General features: G+C 49.0%; 1 protein-coding gene across 4 annotated transcripts in view; it reads left to right on the top strand.

Annotated features, from left to right (window-relative positions):
- Positions 1-1,081: 1,081 nt before the first annotated feature.
- The window catches only part of Ppp6r2 (protein phosphatase 6 regulatory subunit 2), a 70,860-nt gene continuing 55,018 nt past the window's right edge, over positions 1,082-16,923 (top strand). For 3 of the 4 annotated variants that reach the window (XM_042698035.1, XM_042698033.1, XM_042698037.1), the window contains exon 1: positions 9,394-9,482. The gene's annotated coding sequence lies outside the window, so the exon portion shown is untranslated. Of the gene's footprint in view, positions 1,220-9,393; positions 9,483-16,923 lie in introns of those variants that run through there. The other variant, XM_042698034.1, reaches the window with a different exon arrangement.

Raw genomic sequence — 16,923 nt, 5'->3', positions numbered from 1 at the left:
TTGAAGCTAGGTGCTCCAATAATCCTAGTGACTCAGGAGGCTGTGTGATCCAAGGACTGTGGTTCAAACCAACCCAGGCAGGAAAAGTCTGTGAGCTCTTTTTTTGGTCGTGGGGCTTGAACTCTGGGCCTGGACGCTGTCCCTCAGCTCTTCAGCTCAAGGCGAGCGCTCTACCACTTGAGCCACAGCACCACTTCTGGCTTTTTCTGTTCATGTGGTGCCAAGGAATCGAACCTAGAGCTTCATGCCACCTTCCCCGCCCCTCCCGTCCCCCCTCCCTCTGTTCACGGTGTAGCACAGGCTGGCTTCGAACTTAGAGCCCGCGTGTTTCCGCGCTGCTGGGATTGCGGCCGGGGTGCACGGCCAGGCGGCATCCCCGCGCTCCGGAGGCCCGCAGGCCGGGGCGCCGCATCCCCGCGCTCCGGAGGCCCGCAGGCCGGGGCGCCGCATCCCCGCGCTCCGGAGGCCGGGGCGCCGCATCCCCGCGCTCCGGAGGCCCGCAGGCCGGGGCGCCGCATCCCCGCGCTCCGGAGGCCCGCAGGCCGGGGCGCCGCATCCCCGCGCTCCGGAGGCCCGCAGGCCGGGGCGCCGCATCCCCGCGCTCCGGAGGCCCGCAGGCCGGGGCGCCGCATCCCCGCGCTCCGCGTCCCGCCCCAGCACCCTCCACGGCTCCACGCGGCCAGCACAATCTCCTTCTAGAGACTAACGTGGGTTTTTCCTTCTTAGCCCGAGGCCGGGGCTCGGCCTCGGTGGGTGAAGCTTCCGCTCCCTGGCCGTCGCTTCCCCACCCGAGCCGCGCTCCACCGCGGAGTCAATGCCCATGGCTCCTAACGGCCCGTATTGGATGGGCAAAGACCGCCGGGGAAGGACGCCCGGGCACGGGAAAGCTGGGAGTGACTGCGAGCCCGGCGGAGGGCGGGGCGAGGGCGCGGCCCGCGGCGTCCACGGCCAGCTCGCGGGCGCGCGCACGCAGACCCAGCCGAGGCCCCGCCCCCGGAGCGCGCGCGCGCCCGCGCCGCCGCCGCCATTTTGGAGCGATCTGAGCGCCGCCCGCGGCCCCGAGCCGGTCGGTGCCGCCGGCCGGCCGCGCCCGTGTCCCGAGGCACCGCGCCCGAGGCCGGGCCCATGTGCCTGCGGCCCGCCCCAGGCTGCTCGGGCTTCGCCTCCGCCAGCGCCCGGGCCTCCAACCAGCCGCCGCGACCTCCGGCCCGCGGGCCAGGTGAGTGCGGCCGCCACTGCCTGCTTCCTCCGGCCGGACGCGAGGCGTCAGCCCCTGCCCTCGGGTCAGCGCCCGCCACCGGCCAGCGCCCTCCCGTCAGTCAGCGCCCTCCCTCCTGTCAGTCAGCGCCCTCCTGTCAGCCAGCGCCCTCCCTCCTGTCAGTCAGCGCCCTCCCTCCTGTCAGTCAGCGCCCTCCCTCCTGTCAGTCAGGGCCCTCCCTCCTGTCAGTCAGCGCCCTCCCTCCTGTCAGTCAGCGCCCTCCCTCCTGTCAGTCAGGGCCCTCCCTCCTGTCAGTCAGCGCCCTCCTGTCAGCCAGCGCCCTCCCTCCTGTCAGTCAGCGCCCTCCCTCCCGTCAGTCAGCGCCCTCCCGTCAGTCAGCGCCCTCCTTCCTGTCAGTCAGCGCCCTCCCTCCCGTCAGTCAGTGCCCTCCCGTCAGTCAGCGCCCTCCCTCCTGTCAGTCAGTGCCCTCCTGTCGGTCAGCGCCCTCCCTCCTGTCAGCGCCCTCCCTCCTGTCAGCGCCCTCCTGTCAGTCAGCGCCCTCCCTCCTGTCAGCGCCCTCCCTCCTGTCAGCGCCCTCCTGTCAGCCAGCGCCCTCCCTCCCGTCAGTCAGCGCCCTCCCTCCTGTCAGTCAGCGCCCTCCCTCCTGTCAGCGCCCTCCTGTCAGTCAGCGCCCTCCCTCCTGTCAGCGCCCTTCCTCCTGTCAGCGCCCTCCTGTCAGTCAGCGCCCTCCCTCCTGTCAGCGCCCTCCCTCCTGTCAGTCAGCGCCCTCCCTCCTGTCAGTCAGCGCCCTCCTGTCAGTCAGCGCCCTCCCTCCTGTCAGTCAGCGCCCTCCTGTCAGTCAGCGCCCTCCCTCCTGTCAGCGCCCTCCTGTCAGCCAGCGCCCTCCCTCCCGTCAGTCAGCGCCCTCCCTCCTGTCAGTCAGCGCCCTCCCTCCTGTCAGTCAGCGCCCTCCCTCCCGTCAGTCAGCGCCCTCCCTCCTGTCAGTCAGCGCCCTCCTGTCAGTCAGCGCCCTCCTGTCAGCGCCCTCCCTCCCGTCAGTCAGCGCCCTCCCTCCCGTCAGTCAGCGCCCTCCTTCCTGTCAGTCAGCGCCCTCCCTCCCGTCAGTCAGTGCCCTCCCGTCAGTCAGCGCCCTCCCTCCTGTCAGTCAGTGCCCTCCTGTCGGTCAGCGCCCTCCCTCCTGTCAGTCAGCGCCCTCCTGTCAGTCAGCGCCCTCCCTCCTGTCAGCGCCCTCCCTCCTGTCAGCGCCCTCCTGTCAGTCAGCGCCCTCCCTCCTGTCAGCGCCCTCCCTCCTGTCAGCGCCCTCCTGTCAGTCAGCGCCCTCCCTCCTGTCAGCGCCCTCCTGTCAGTCAGCGCCCTCCCTCCTGTCAGCGCCCTTCCTCCTGTCAGCGCCCTCCTGTCAGTCAGCGCCCTCCCTCCTGTCAGCGCCCTCCCTCCTGTCAGTCAGCGCCCTCCCTCCTGTCAGTCAGCGCCCTCCCTCCTGTCAGTCAGCGCCCTCCTGTCAGTCAGCGCCCTCCCTCCTGTCAGTCAGCGCCCTCCTGTCAGTCAGCGCCCTCCCTCCTGTCAGCGCCCTCCCTCCTGTCAGCGCCCTCCTGTCAGTCAGTGCCCTCCCTCCTGTCAGCGCCCTCCTGTCAGTCAGCGCCCTCCCTCCTGTCAGCGCCCTCCTGTCAGTCAGCGCCCTCCTGTCAGTCAGCGCCCTCCCTCCTGTCAGTCAGTGCCCTTCTGTCAGTCAGCGACCTCCCTCCTGTCAGTCAGCGCCCTCCCTCCTGTCAGCGCCCTCCTGTCAGTCAGCGCCCTCCTGTCAGTCAGCGCCCTTCCTCCTGTCAGTCAGCGCCCTCCCTCCTGTCAGCGCCCTCCCTCCTGTCAGCGTCCTCCTGTCAGTCAGCGCCCTCCCTCCTGTCAGTGCCCTCCCTCCTGTCAGTCAGTGCCCTTCTGTCAGTCAGCGCCCTCCCTCCTGTCAGTCAGCGCCCTCCCTCCTGTCAGTCAGTGCCCTTCTGTCAGTCAGTGCCCTCCCTCCCTCCTGTCACTGCACTCTCTTCAATCAGCGCCCTCCGTCCTGTCAGTCAGTGCCCTCTCTCCCTCCCTCCCGTCAGTCAGCATCCTCCTGTCAGTCAGTCAGTGCCCTTCCATCTGTCAGTGCCCTTGGATCAGCGCCCGCCACGGGCCAGCGCCCTCCTATCAGCCACTGCCCTCCGGTCAGCGCTCGCCACCGGCCAGCGCCCTCCCAGCATTCAGCGCCCTCCCGTCAGCACCTGCCTTTCTGTCTGCGCCCTCCCATCAGTCAGTGCTCTCCTGTCAATCAGTGCCCATCAGTGCCCTTTCATCTGTCAGTGCCTGTCAATACCCTCCTGTTAGTGTCCATCTCTCTGTGCACTGTCAGGGCCCTCCTTTCCCCACCTGTGGTCAGTGCCCCATCAGTCTGTCAGTCAGTGCCTTTCTATCAGTGACCCTGTTAGTAGTCAGTGATCCATCTGTTATAACTTCTATCAGCCAACACCCTCCTTAATCATCCAGCCACCCAGCCTACCCCCATCATTCATCTACTCACTCATTCTCCTTAGTCCCTGAGGCACTGTCCTCCCTTTAGTCATTTCCCATTCCATCTGTGACTCCTACTGACTGCACTGTCTGGCAAGATCCCCAATGATAACACCCATGTCCCTTCCATGGCCCCATCTCCACCAGTACCTTCCTTGTCGGTCTCATTCCTCATCATTGATCCCAGTTGTCAGTAGTTCCCTCACCAGTTACTGATACCCTATTACCCTGTCAGTAATCCCGTTAATGTCCCTGTTGTCACCTGTTGTCCATCTCTCCTATAGTGGTGTTTTTGTCTGTGACTCCTGCAGAGTGTCCTGTCTTCCTGTCAAGGTCTTTCTCCTCTTCCCTGTGGGCATGTGCCCTAATGTCAGTCCTTGTCCAGCAATCATCTTAGTGTTCCCTCTTACTCTTCACCTGTCAAAGACCATTTTCATTAGTGCTCTGCTCTATTATTAGTGACCCTTCACCTATAAGGGCTCTCCCACGGCTCTTCCTGCCTGTTGGTATGAGGCACTTCTCTCCTAGTTCCTACTGTCAGCATTCCTTTTGTCAAACCACCAATCTTTTCTTTCTGTCCTCTGGTTTCCATCACTCCTTTCCTTTCATGCCCTTCATCAAGGTCCCAGGTATCACCTGTTACTCCATTCTGTAATTATTCCTAAGTGCCCCATTCATTCCTTCATGCATCTTCATCATCTCTTCCTTCACACCTGTCACCCTTCTCATACACCTTACTAAGCTCTATTTATAGTACCTCCCCTCCTGCTACTTTGTATCCTTGCAATCTATCATTCAAATTGTTACAGACTGTTTCTAGTTTGGTAGTGATCCCTTGCTGTCACCAGGAGTTCCTGCCAGTTTGTTACTTCTACCTAGTTCGCGCCTTTCACTGTAACTCCTATTTTGTCTTGTTTTTCAGCCATCTAGTCCTTTTCCAATCTGTTACACTTTCTCTAACCCCTGTCACTTTATTACAGCCTCTTCCTGATGTACCCCATTGGCTTCCCAGTGGTCCCACATTCCTAATGCTCAGCTCTTTACCTCTTGTTTTTGTTTTCCAGAGCTAAGGACTGAATTCTGGGCCTTGCACTTACCAGACAGGTGCTCTTCCTCTGAGCTAAATCCCCAACCCCAAGCTGCTCACCTTTTGATGTCTCTTCCTTTCTGGTTCCTCTTCCCTTTTGACTTCTGTAACTAATTTCAGCTAAGCTCTGGCAGATGAAAAGAAAGTAGCAATGAGAAAATTGGAGGTACAGATTCTTTCAGGCTAAGAGGGCAGCAGATGTAGAAGCCCTGAGGTAGGAAAGGCTGGATCTCCTCAGGAGCCAAGATGAGACTACTGTAGCCAGAGTAAGGGGGGTGGGTGGGAATAGACAGGATAGACTCTCTAGGTTGGAGAGTTGGTCTTTCCATGAAGCTGCACCTTACAGCTATTGGTGAGGAGTTGGGTTGTGAATCTTGAGTTGTGGGGGAAGCATAGGCTGGAGATTGCGTTGAGGAATGTCATGGGCATGTGACATTTGTCATGGCTAGGAAGTGTAATTGTGGTTTAAACCTCAGTTGTTGACTTAGGGAGATATTTTGGATGAGAGAGGTATTGAAACAATGCGTTAGAAGAGATGTATGAGGGAATGAGAGAACACAGCATGCTTTATTTAAATTTGTTTTTTTTATTTATTATAATTATTATTTATAATAATGTAGTTTCAATTCAGTATCTTGCACTTGCTAGATAGGTAGACTTTTGAACTATGGCCCTAGACTAATTTTCTAGGGTTCTTGATGAACAAATGCATGGTAGGGGCACTGTTTATTGAAGTTGGATTGGGGTAGTAGTAAGCAGGAGGGAGTGATTACATATTAGAGAGGGAAAGCAAAGCTTTCTTTTGGGAGAGTGTAGTGGTAGAGTCTAAGAAGTCCAAAGGTTGTTAGGGAGACATTAACTTACAGGAGAATCTGGAGTCCAAGAGTGGTAATGAGGATAATGTTTAAAGCCTTGGAAATGACTATTTACTAAACAAACATACACAGAGAACAGAATGCATTGAACATTCATTATGTTCCAGTGCCATAAATATTTTATGGGAATTTTTTTATTTAATCCTAACTAACATTAGGATTTAGGATCTATAACTTCCTTGTCTGACAAATAAGGAGACTGAAGCCTGTAATCCTAGCTAGTTAGAAGGTTGAGATCTGAGGATTGTGGTTCAAAGCCAGCCCGGGCAGAAAAGTCCATGAGACTTTTTTTTTTTGGTTGTGGGGCCTGAACTCTGGGCCTGGGTGCCTTGAGCTTTTCAGCTCAAGGCAAGCATTCTACTACTTGAGCCACAGCACCACTTCCAGCTTTTTCTGCTTATGTGGTGCTGAGGACCTCATGCATTCAAGGCAAGCACTCTAACACTGGGCCACCTGGGTGGGGGGAGGGGAGCAGGGGGGGGAAAGGAGCTGCTACCCCCCACCTATGAGATTCATTTTTTTTTAATTTTCCTGCTCCCACCGCCCTATGAGATTCTTTTTTTTTTTTTTGGGGGGGGGGGGGTCCGGTCGTGGGGCCTGAACTCTGGGCCTGGGCGCTGTCCTTCAGCTCTTCAGCTCAAGGCTAGCACTCTACCACTTAAGCCACAGCGCCACTTCAGGCTTTTTTCTTTCTTTCTTTTTTTTTTTTTTTTTGTCCAGTCGTGGGGCCTGAACTCTGGGCCTGGGCGCTGTCCCTCAGCTCTTTAGCTCAAGGCTAGCACTCTACCAATTGAGCTACAGTGTCACTTCTGGCTTTTTTATTATGTGGTGCTGAGGAATCGAACCCAGGGCCTCAGGCATGCAAGGCAAGCGCTCTACCACTGAGCCACCCTCCCAGCCCCCTCTTTTTTTTTTTTTTTTCAATTTTTTTTCCATTTTGTTTTGTTTTGCCAGTCCTGGGGCTTGAACTCAGGGCCTGAGCACTGTCCCTGAACTGCTTTTGCTCAAAGCTAACACTCTACTTCATGAGCCACAGCACCACTTACAGCTTTATTTGTGTATGTGGTACTAAGGGATTGAACTCAGGGCTTCATGCATGCTAGGCAAGCACTCTACCACTAAGCCACATTCTCAGCCCTGACCCTGAGCTTTTTTTTGCCCAAGGCTAGTACTCTAAGCCTTGAGCCATACAGGTCCACATCTGGCTTATTTGGAACTAAGATCAGTTCCCTGAACTCAGTCCCCTGAGTAGCTAGGATTATAATTATGAGCCACTAAGTGACTAGTTAATATAGTTACTTTTTAACACTTCTGTTTATATTCTTAGGAGAGCATTCAGGCACAAACAAAATGAGTGTGGTTTCCAAGGTCACACAAACCAGAATCAAGACTCAAGAGCTGTGCCTTTCACTGCTGCTTCCTGTGGGTACCACCTGCTCATGATAGTCTGAACTCTTACCATGTTCCTTAGCTACACACTTCCTCTCCCAAGGCAACTGATGTTGCTGTTTTCTTTCGTATTCTGATAGTTTATTACTTAATTATTAGATAGTTACTAGTTCATCAGCAGGTAAGAAGAAGTATGCATTTTATGGAAATGAGTAACATATCTTATACATTTTTCAGTATCTTATTTTTTTGCTGGTCCTGGGCTTGAACTCTGGGCTTGAACACTGTCCCTGAGCTTCTTTGCTCAAGGCTAGCACTCTACCACTTGAGCCACAGTGCCACTTCTGGCTTTTTCTGAGTAGTTTATTGGAGATAAGAGTCTCACAGACTTTCCTGCCCTGGCTGGCTTCAAACCACAGTCCTCAGATCTCAGCCTCCTGAGTAGCTAGGATTATAGGTGTGAGACACTAGCACCTGGCAGTATCTTTTTTTTTTCCCTTTTTTTCTTAATTATATTGATGGCTGGGAATGTGGCTTAATGGTAGAGTGCTTGCCTAGCATGCAGAAGCCCTGGGTTCGATTCCTCAGTACCACATAAACAGAAAAAAAGCCAGAAGTGACACTGTAGCTCAAGTGGTAGAGTGCTAACCTTAAGCAAAAGCAGTTCAGGGACAGTGCCCAGGCTCTGAGTTCAAGCCCCAGGACTGGCAAGAAAAAAAAAAAAGTTGAACACTATGTTGTCTGTCTATATAACAAACAACTTAGTTTTTGAGACAAAATCTTGCTGTGTGCATAGGCTGGCCATGAATTGGCAATCTGTCTCCTAAGTACTAGATGACAGGTTTGTACCACTATGCCTAGCAGCCTTCACTTTTTAAAAAGTGAATGTGTGATCTTTCATTTAAAATATGTCACTTAAAGGTTATTGAATATTCCACAACCCATGAAATCTTGACTATAAATCTGATAAATTTTAGCTTCCCCAAAGTATTTCCAAATTCCTTCTGTGAATATAAACTAATTCCAAAGGCTTAAGCATCACGTGATCAGGATTAGTCATGCCAGTGATCCCATTTCTGTAGTACCAGTTTTTTGTTTTTTGTTTTAATTTTTTTTTTTTGTCAGTTGTGGGCCTGAACTCTGGGCCTGGGCACTGTCCCTCACTCTTCAGCTCAAGGTTAACCCTCTACCACTTGAGCCACAGCACCACTTCCGGCTTTTTCTGCTTATGTGGTGCTAAATAATCAAACCCAGGGCCTCATGCATGCAAGGCAAGCACTCTACCACTGAGCCACCTTCCCAGTCCTTTTATTTATTTTATTTTTTATTTTTTTGTTAGTCATAAGGCTTGACCTCTGGGCCTGGGTGCTGTCCCTCAGCTCTTCAGCTCAAGGTGAGTGCTCTACCACTTGAACCATAGTGCCACTTCTGGTTTTCTGAGTGGTTTATTGGAGATAAGAGCCTCACAGCCTTTCCTGCCCAGGCTGGCTTTGAACCCTGATCCTCAGATCTCAGCCTCCTGAGTAGCTAGGATTACAGGTGTGAGCCACCATGCCTACCAGCTTTTTTTTTTTCTTTACTAGAGCTTGAACTCAGGGCCTTATAGTCTTGCTTCTCTTGGAGCTGATGTACCACTTGAGCCATACCTAGTGAATTGGAGATAAAAGCCTCTCCAGTTTGTTTGCCCCAGCTGGCTTTGAACCACAATCTTCAGATCTCACCTTCTGAGTAGCTAGGATTACAGATGTGAGCCACAAGTGTCTGGCTCTGGTTCCAATTTTCTGTGTTTATATGGCTGTGACTAAACAACTTAAGAGAGGAACATTTTATTTGTCTGATAGTTTCAGAGGTTCCAATTCATTGTGATTGGGAGGGCATGCTACACTTTGTAAGGGCAGCTCACATTGTGGTGTCCAGGAAGCAGAGAGAGGGGAAGGGAGAAGAAGAAGGAACAGGAGAGGAAGAGGGACAGAGACAGAGACAGAGAGAATGAATGGGAATGTCTTTATTGGCTGGCTTCCTTCTGCTTTTATTCCATCAGAGTGTCTGGTCTATGGAATAGTGTTGGCTATATTCTGGGCAGGTCTTTCACCCCTCACCCCCCAAAGCTTGCTTTCTTAATCTAGGTGCTTCTCAAGGCAATTAAAATTTATCACAAAGATACTGTCTTTTGTTTCCATTGTCTTTTTTGTCTACCATTTGGTTAATTCTACACAGGAAGAACTTAAGATAGTTTTTCCTCTTTTGCAGGTAACAAGACTAAAAATCCTCCACTGGATAAAAATATTCTTAAAATTGTGTATATGCCAAGAAAAGAGATCAAATGTTTTTCTATTTTGCCTGAATACAAGATTTAAATAACAAGTTTCTAAAGGAAGTAAGTTAACTTTCCTTTTTATTAGATTGTGATTTATGTAATTATGTATTGTAAAGATAGAGAAGTTCAAAGAATGAATAACAGTAAAATATTTAATTTTTTAATTTTTTTCTTTTTTTCTGTCATGAGGCTTGAACTTGGGGCAGGGGCACTATTATCCCTGAGCTCTTTTTGCTCAAGGGTAGCACTCATCACTTTTTTTTTTTTTTTTTTGCCAGTCCTGGGGCTTGAACTCAGGGCCTGGGCACTGTCTCTGAGCTTTTTGCTCAAGGCTAGCACTCTATCACTTGAGCCACAGCACCACTTCTGGCTTTTTTTGTTTATGTGGTGCTGAGGAATTGAACCCAGGGTTTCACGCACTCTAGACAGGCACTCTACCACTGAGCCACATCCACAGCCCAGTGCTCTATCGCTTTGAGCCACATTGACACTTCTAGTTTTCTGATGGTTAATTGGAGATAAGAGTCTCACCGTCTTTCCTGCCAGGGATGGCTTTGAACCACAATCCTCAGATATCAGCCTCCTCAGTAGCTAGGGTTACAGGTGTGAGCCACTAGTCCTCCGCAAATCTAAATTAACTCCCCCCCTCCCCTCCAGTCCTGGGACTTGAATTTAGGGCCTGGGCACTGTCCCTGAGCTTCTTTGGCTTGAAGCTAGTTTTCTACCATTTGAGCCACAGTTCTACTAAAAGTTTGGGCTTTTTTTTCTCCCCCGTCGGTCATGAGGCTTGAACTTAGAGCCTGGGAGCTGACCCTTAGCTCTTTGCTTAAGGCTAGTGCTCTACCACTTTGAGCCATAGCACCAATTTTTTATTTTTTGTTTTTTGGCCAGTCCTGGGGCTTGAACTAGAGCCTGGATACTATCCTTGAGCTTCTTTTGCTCAAGGCTAGCACTCTACCACTTGAGCCACAGCACCACTTCTGGCTTTTTCTGTTTATGTGGTACTGAGGAATCCAACCTAAGGCTTCATGCATGCTAGGCAAGCACTCTACCACTAAACCACATCCCCAGTCCTTGTTATTTTTTTTGTTGCTTTTTGGGGGGTAACTTTTTTATTGGTGCCTGTCTTGGGGCTTGAACTCAGGGCCTGGACGCAGTCTTTGAACTATTTTGCTCAAAGATTGCACTCTACCACTTGTGGCACACGGCTCCACTTCTGGTATTTTTTGGTGTTTAATTGGAGATAAGAGTTTCCTTCCTGGGCTGTCTTTGAATTATGGTCCCCAGAGCTCAGCATCCTGAGTAGCTAGGATTATAGGTATGAGCCACTGGTGCCCCTCTTGGCTGCTTTTTTGATTCTCTTGTGGATAGTGAGATGCTCTGTTGACTCTGCACAAGCTACTTAGTCTCCCCAAACCTGAGCCTAATTCATATAAAATGAAGGGCAATCATGCATATTTAGTAAAATATGTGTTCTATTTCACTTGCCAGAAGTACTTTAGATAAGGTATGTACAATCACATCACCATTAAGGGTACATACTTCATGGAGAGAAGAGAGGGCACCATTAAGGGTACATACTTCATGTAGAGAAGAGAGGGAAGGCTGCTTCCAGCAGTATTAGATGTTCTTCAAAGGCTCTCCCTTTATAATCTAGTTAGATGCTAAATAAATTATAGTAGATATACTTTGTGTACTTCGTGTGTGTGTGTGTGTGTGTGTGTGTGTGTGTGTTTTAGAGACATGTTCTCATTGTGTAGCCAAAGCTGGCCTTGAACTTCCTGTGGAGTACAGACCAGCTTCAAATGCTTTATCCTCCCGCCTCTGCCTTTTAGGTGTTGAAATTACAGGCATGCTCCATCATGCATCACTAATAAAATTTCTTGTGAGCATGTTTGTGCATTAAAAATTATATTTCAAGCCAGATGCAGGTGGCTCACTCCTGTAATCGTAGCTGCTCAGGAAGCTGAGATCTGAGGATCGTAGTTTGAAACCAGCCCAGGCAGGAAAGTCCATGAGACTCTCATCTCCAATAAGCTACTCAGAAAAAGCTGGAAGTGGTGCTGTGGCTCAACTGGTAGAGCGCTAGCCTTGAGCAAAATAAGCTTAGGAACAGCACCCAGGCCCTGAGTTAAAGTCACAGGATGGGCAAAAAAATTATGTTCCAAAGGGCAAAAGAGAAATAAGACCAAGTGAGCCTTATGGCATCTTTCTTTTGATCATTGACTTTTCTTCAGAAAAATATATACTCAAATGTAGTCTCTCACAATTTCTTTAGATTAAATATATGCAACTTGAATTTACAGTCAGAATACACCATTTTTTTGGAGTCAGTATTGAGGTTTGAACCCAGTATGTTATACTGGCTATAGCAGATACTTTTGTGTGTATGTGTGTGTGTGTGAGTCAAAGGACTTGAACTTGGGGCCTGGGTGCTGTCCCTCAGCTCTTCAGCTCAAGACTAGTGTTCTACCACTTGAGCCTCAGTGCCACATCCGGTTTTTTATTTTTTGTTTTTTTGTTTTCTATTTATGTGGTGCTGAGGAACTGAACCAAGGGCCTCATGCATGCGAGGCAAGCACTCTACCACTGAGCCATCTTCCCAGTCCCTGAGGTTTTTTTTTTAAAGGTGGTACTGGGGTACTGAGGTTCACCCACTTGCTAGGCATACAATTCATTCTATTGTTGAGCCATGCCTCCAGCCCTTTTCTGTACTGAGATAGAGTCTCAGTTTCTGTCCAGTGTGTTCTTGGGCTATGATCCATCTATTTTCAGTTTTCCATTAGCTATGATAGCAGGCTGTGCCAAGGCACCAATGTGCACAGCTTTTTTGTTAGTTGAATGTGATCTTATTAATTTTTTTTGGGGGGGTCCGGTCGTGGGGCCTGAACTCTGGGCCTGGGCGCTGTCCCTCAGCTCTTCAGCTCAAGGCTAGCGCTCTACCACTTGAGCCACAGCGCCACTTCCGGCTTTTTTCTTTTTACTTATGTGGTGCTGAGGAATGGAACCCAGGGCCTCAGGCATGCAAGGCAAGCACTCTACCACTGAGCCACCTTCCCAGCCCCTCTTATTAATTTTTTAGCCTTGGTTGGCCTTCATCCTTCTGATGCCAGTCTTTCAAATAACTATGATTATAAATGAGATCCACCATGCCCAGCCCACAGACACTGTGTGTGTGTGTGTGTGTGTGTGCACATGCACGAACACGTGTGTGCTGGTACTGGGGCATTAACTCAAGGTCTGGGTGCTGTCCCTTAACTTTTTCACTCAAAGCTAGCATACTACCACGTGTACCACAGCTCCACTTCTGGGTTTTTGCTGGCTAATTGTATATAAAAGTCTCTTTCTTACCTAGACTGGCTTCAAATAGTAGTAGTCCTCAAATCTTATCCTCCTGAGTGGCTAGGATTACAGGCATGAATTACCAGTGCCTGGCCATAAAAGCTATTTTAGGGAAGAGTTAGCATAATTAGATGTGTTCAGCCCTTTGGATATTGAATAATCTGGTACAGTATGTATGATAATTGTGTTTGAGGAAAACTGTACAATCCAATAAAAATTAGTAACTAAAAGAAAAATGTTGATATTAAAAACCTTAATATAGAGTTAAACAGATTAAACATGATATTGATAGAATTAGTGAACTGGAACATATATGTAAAAAATTACCTAGTGTATAGCATTTAGAAATGGCAAATGGGAAATGAGATTAAGAGAAAAAGGTTAGAACATAAAGGTTTAATCGTTTTTTTGTTTGTTCATTTTGTTTGTTTTGTTTTGTTTTTACCACTCCTGAGGCTTGAACTCAGGGCCAGGGCACTGTCCCTGAGCTTCTTTTGCTCAAGGCTAGCACTCTACCACTTGAGCCACAGCACCATTTCTGGCTTTTTCTGTGTATGTAGTACTGAGGAATGGAAGCAGGCTTCATGCATGCTAGGCAAGCACTCTACCACTAAGCCATATTCCCAGCTCCTGTAATAGTTTTTTTTTTCTCTCATTTTTAATTAGTGTATAAAAAGGTGAAATAGTTTTAAGCTTTTCAAAAACGAATAAGATAGCCAGGCACCAGTGGCTCATACCTGTGATCCTAGCTACTCAAAAAGCTGAGATCTAGGGCTGGCTGAGATCTAGGGCTGGGAAGGTGGCTCAGTGGTAGAGCGCTTGCCTTGCATGCATGAGGCCCTGGGTTCGATTCCTTAGCACCACATAAGCAAAAAAGAAAAAGCCGGAAGTGGCGCTGTGGCTCAAGTGGTAGAATGCTAGCCTTGAGCTGAAGAGCTGAGAGACAGCACCCATGCCCAGAGTTCAAGCCCCATGACCGGACCCCCCCCCTCCAAAAAAAAAAAGAAGCTGAGCTCTGAGGATTATGATTGGAAGCCAGCCTGGGCTGGATAGTCCATGAGACCCTCCAATTAAGCACCAAAATCCCAGAAGTATAGCTGTGGCTCAAGTGGGAGAGTGCTAGTCTTGAGCACAAAAGCTCAGGGACAATGCCCAGGCCCTGAGTTCAGGCACCAGGTCTGGCCCCCTAAAAAACTAGTAAGACAAGGGCTAAGGATGTAGCTCAGTATTAGAGTGCTAGGCTAGCATGTGCAAGGTCCTAGACTCTTTCCAGTAGTGGAAAAACTAAATTAAACTAAAACTAGTAAGACACAAACCCATAGATTTGGGTTTAACAAAAGCCCAAATCCATACATTGAAATTATAAAGCACCAATGTCACTAAAGATGAAAAGGAAATATTAAGCTAGAGGTAAACGAGTAGCTAAAAAGGAACATCAACTAGATTTCAAATGATGTCTCATCAGTATGAATAAAAGCCCATAAGTACAGTAATTCTTCAATGATAAAACAGTGTAAATTATACTATAGAATTGTGTGTTTTTGTTTTTTGTTTTTTGTCGATCATGGGGCTTGAACTCTGGGTCTGGGCACTGTCCCTTAGCTCTTCAGCTCAGGGCTAGTGCTCTACCACTTGAGCTACAGCGCTACTTCCAGTTTTCTGAGTGGTTTATTGGCAATAAGAGTCTCACAGGCTTTCCTGCCTGGGCTGACTTTGAACCTTGATCCTCAGATCTCAGCCTCCTGAGTAGCTAGGATTAAAGGCATGAGCCACCAGCACCTGGCTAGGTCATTTTTATAAGAAAATATGTAGTCTTATGTCTTATGTTAATCTACCTTCTACTCACTATCCCACATCCTATAGAAAAATAACTAAGAGTGATGGGACTATATCTCTCTCTCTCTCTCACATACACACACACACACACACACACACAAAATTAGGCCGGGCACTGGTGGCTCATGTCTGTAATCTTAGCTACAGGAGGCTGAGATCTGAGGATTTTTTTTTTTTGGGTCCGGTCATGGGGCCTGAACTCTGGGCCTGGGCACTGTCCCTCAGCTCTTCAGCTCAAGGCTAGCCCTCTTCCACTTGAGCCACAGCACCACTTCCGGCTTTTTTCTTTTTGCTTATATGGTGCTGAGGAATCGAACCCAGGGCCTCAGGCATGCAAAGCAAGCACTCTACCACTGAGCCACCTTCCCAGCCTCCGAGATTTGAGGATTTTGATTCAAAGTCAGCGCAGGCAGGAAAGTTTGTGAGACTCATCTCCAATTAACTACTAGAAAACTGGAAGTGGTGCTGTGGCTCAAAAGGTAGAGCACTAGCCTGGAGCAAAAGAACTCAAGGACAGTGCGCAGACCCAGAGCTCAAGCCCCACAACCAACAATAATGAAAAAAAGGAAGAAAAGGAGGGACACTGAGGGTGTAGTTTACATGGTAAAGCACAAGCTTACCAAGTGCATGCTTGGCATTCAAATCCCACCACCACCAAAGGAAGAAAATAGAGTCAAAGAAATAAAACTTAAGTAAATGAATAAAAGAAAAAAAAACTGCCTAGACAGGTAATATGGTGAAGTTTAGATTCTAATTCTCTTAGCAACAGTCTACCACAGAATGTTCTGTTTAAAGGACTCTTTCTTGGAACTACAGGATGACATGAGCAATATTTCTGTTTGAAATCTATTTTCTGTCTGATAGTTCTGCTACTCTGAAAAACTAAATAAACAAGTTCGGGTTTATTTCGCTGCTAGGTAAGCATATAAAGGATGTGGACTGAGCTGTGCTTGACAGTCCTGAGGGAATTGTGAAGGACAGTTGTCAGGGCTAAGCCCCTCCGTGGCTGCCCAGCACACAATTTGTAGAAAAGACTACTTTTTCCGTGGGACATTCCTAGACTTGTAAGCAATTGCTTGGTCATTTTTTTTTTTTTTTTTTTTTTTTGTCGGATGTGGGGCTTGAACTCTGGGCCTGGGCGCTGTCCCTCAGCTCTTCAGCTCAAGGCGAGCGCTCTACCACTTGAGCTACAGCGCCACTTCCGGTTTTCTGGTGGTTTATTTGAGATCGGAGTCTCACGGTCTCTCCTGCCCGGGCTGGCTTTGAACCATGATCCTCAGATCTCAGCCTCCTGAGTAGCTAGGATTACAGGCGTGAGCCACCAGCGCCCGGCAAGGGTTGTTTTTTTTTTGTTGTTGTTTGGTTTTTTTTTAACTGTATTTTTTTGTCTTTTCTTTTTTGGTACTGGGGATCGAACCCAGGACGTTGCACTTGCTAGGCAAGCGCTTTGCCACTGAGCTACATCCCAGCCCTGCTTGGTCATTTATGTGTGCGGTTTTTCCCTTTGACTCTAAGTCGTCCTACATGTTTGATATATGTATCTGTTCTTATTCTAGTAGCACACTGTTGATGACTAGCTTTGTGTTAAGTTTGGTATGGGGAAATGTGGGTCCTCCACTTTTAGTCTTCTTTTCAAGGTTGCTTTGTCTATTCTGGACCTCTTACACTTCCATATGAACACTAGGCAATGCTTGTCAACATATAAGATTTTTTAAAAAGCTGTCCTTAGGTTTTAGTTTCCATATTTTATTATTCTTGGAGATAACATTCTGTAAGACAATGATTTGTTGTTGTTGGTTGTGGGGCTTGAACTCAGGCTGGAAGCAGCACTGTGATAAAAGTAGTAGAGCACTAGCCTTGAGCTGAAGAGCTCAGGGACAGCACTCAGGCCCTGACTTCAAGCTCCATGACCGACCAAAAAAAAAAAAAAAAAGAGTCTCATGGACTTTTCCTGCCCAGGCTGGCTTTGAACTGCAATCCTCAGCCTCCTGAATAGCTAGGATTACAGGCATGACAATGATCCTTAGGAGTTGTTGTGGCATCTTTTATTGATTCAGTATGTGCTTGTAAATGTTACATGGGATCTGAAAACTTTTTGGTATTCTGTTTTCTTTTGTTTTTTTTGGTGGGTTGTGAGGCTTGAACTCTGGGTTTGGGTGCTGTACCTGTGTTCTTCAGCTCAAGGTGAGCGCTCTACTGCTTGAGCTACAGTGCCACTTCTGGTTTTCCAGTGGTTTATTGGAGATAAGAGTCTCATGGATTTTCCTTGCCTGGGCTGGCTTTGAATCATGATCCTCAGATCTCAGTCTTCTAAGTAGCTAGG

The sequence above is a fragment of the Dipodomys spectabilis genome, unplaced genomic scaffold (genome assembly GCF_019054845.1).
Source record: "Dipodomys spectabilis isolate Male_0828 unplaced genomic scaffold, ASM1905484v1 ptg000230l, whole genome shotgun sequence".
Taxonomy (NCBI): domain Eukaryota; kingdom Metazoa; phylum Chordata; class Mammalia; order Rodentia; family Heteromyidae; genus Dipodomys; species Dipodomys spectabilis.
The sequence above is the reverse complement of the archived record's forward strand: the minus strand, read 5'-3'. Positions and strand labels throughout refer to the sequence as shown.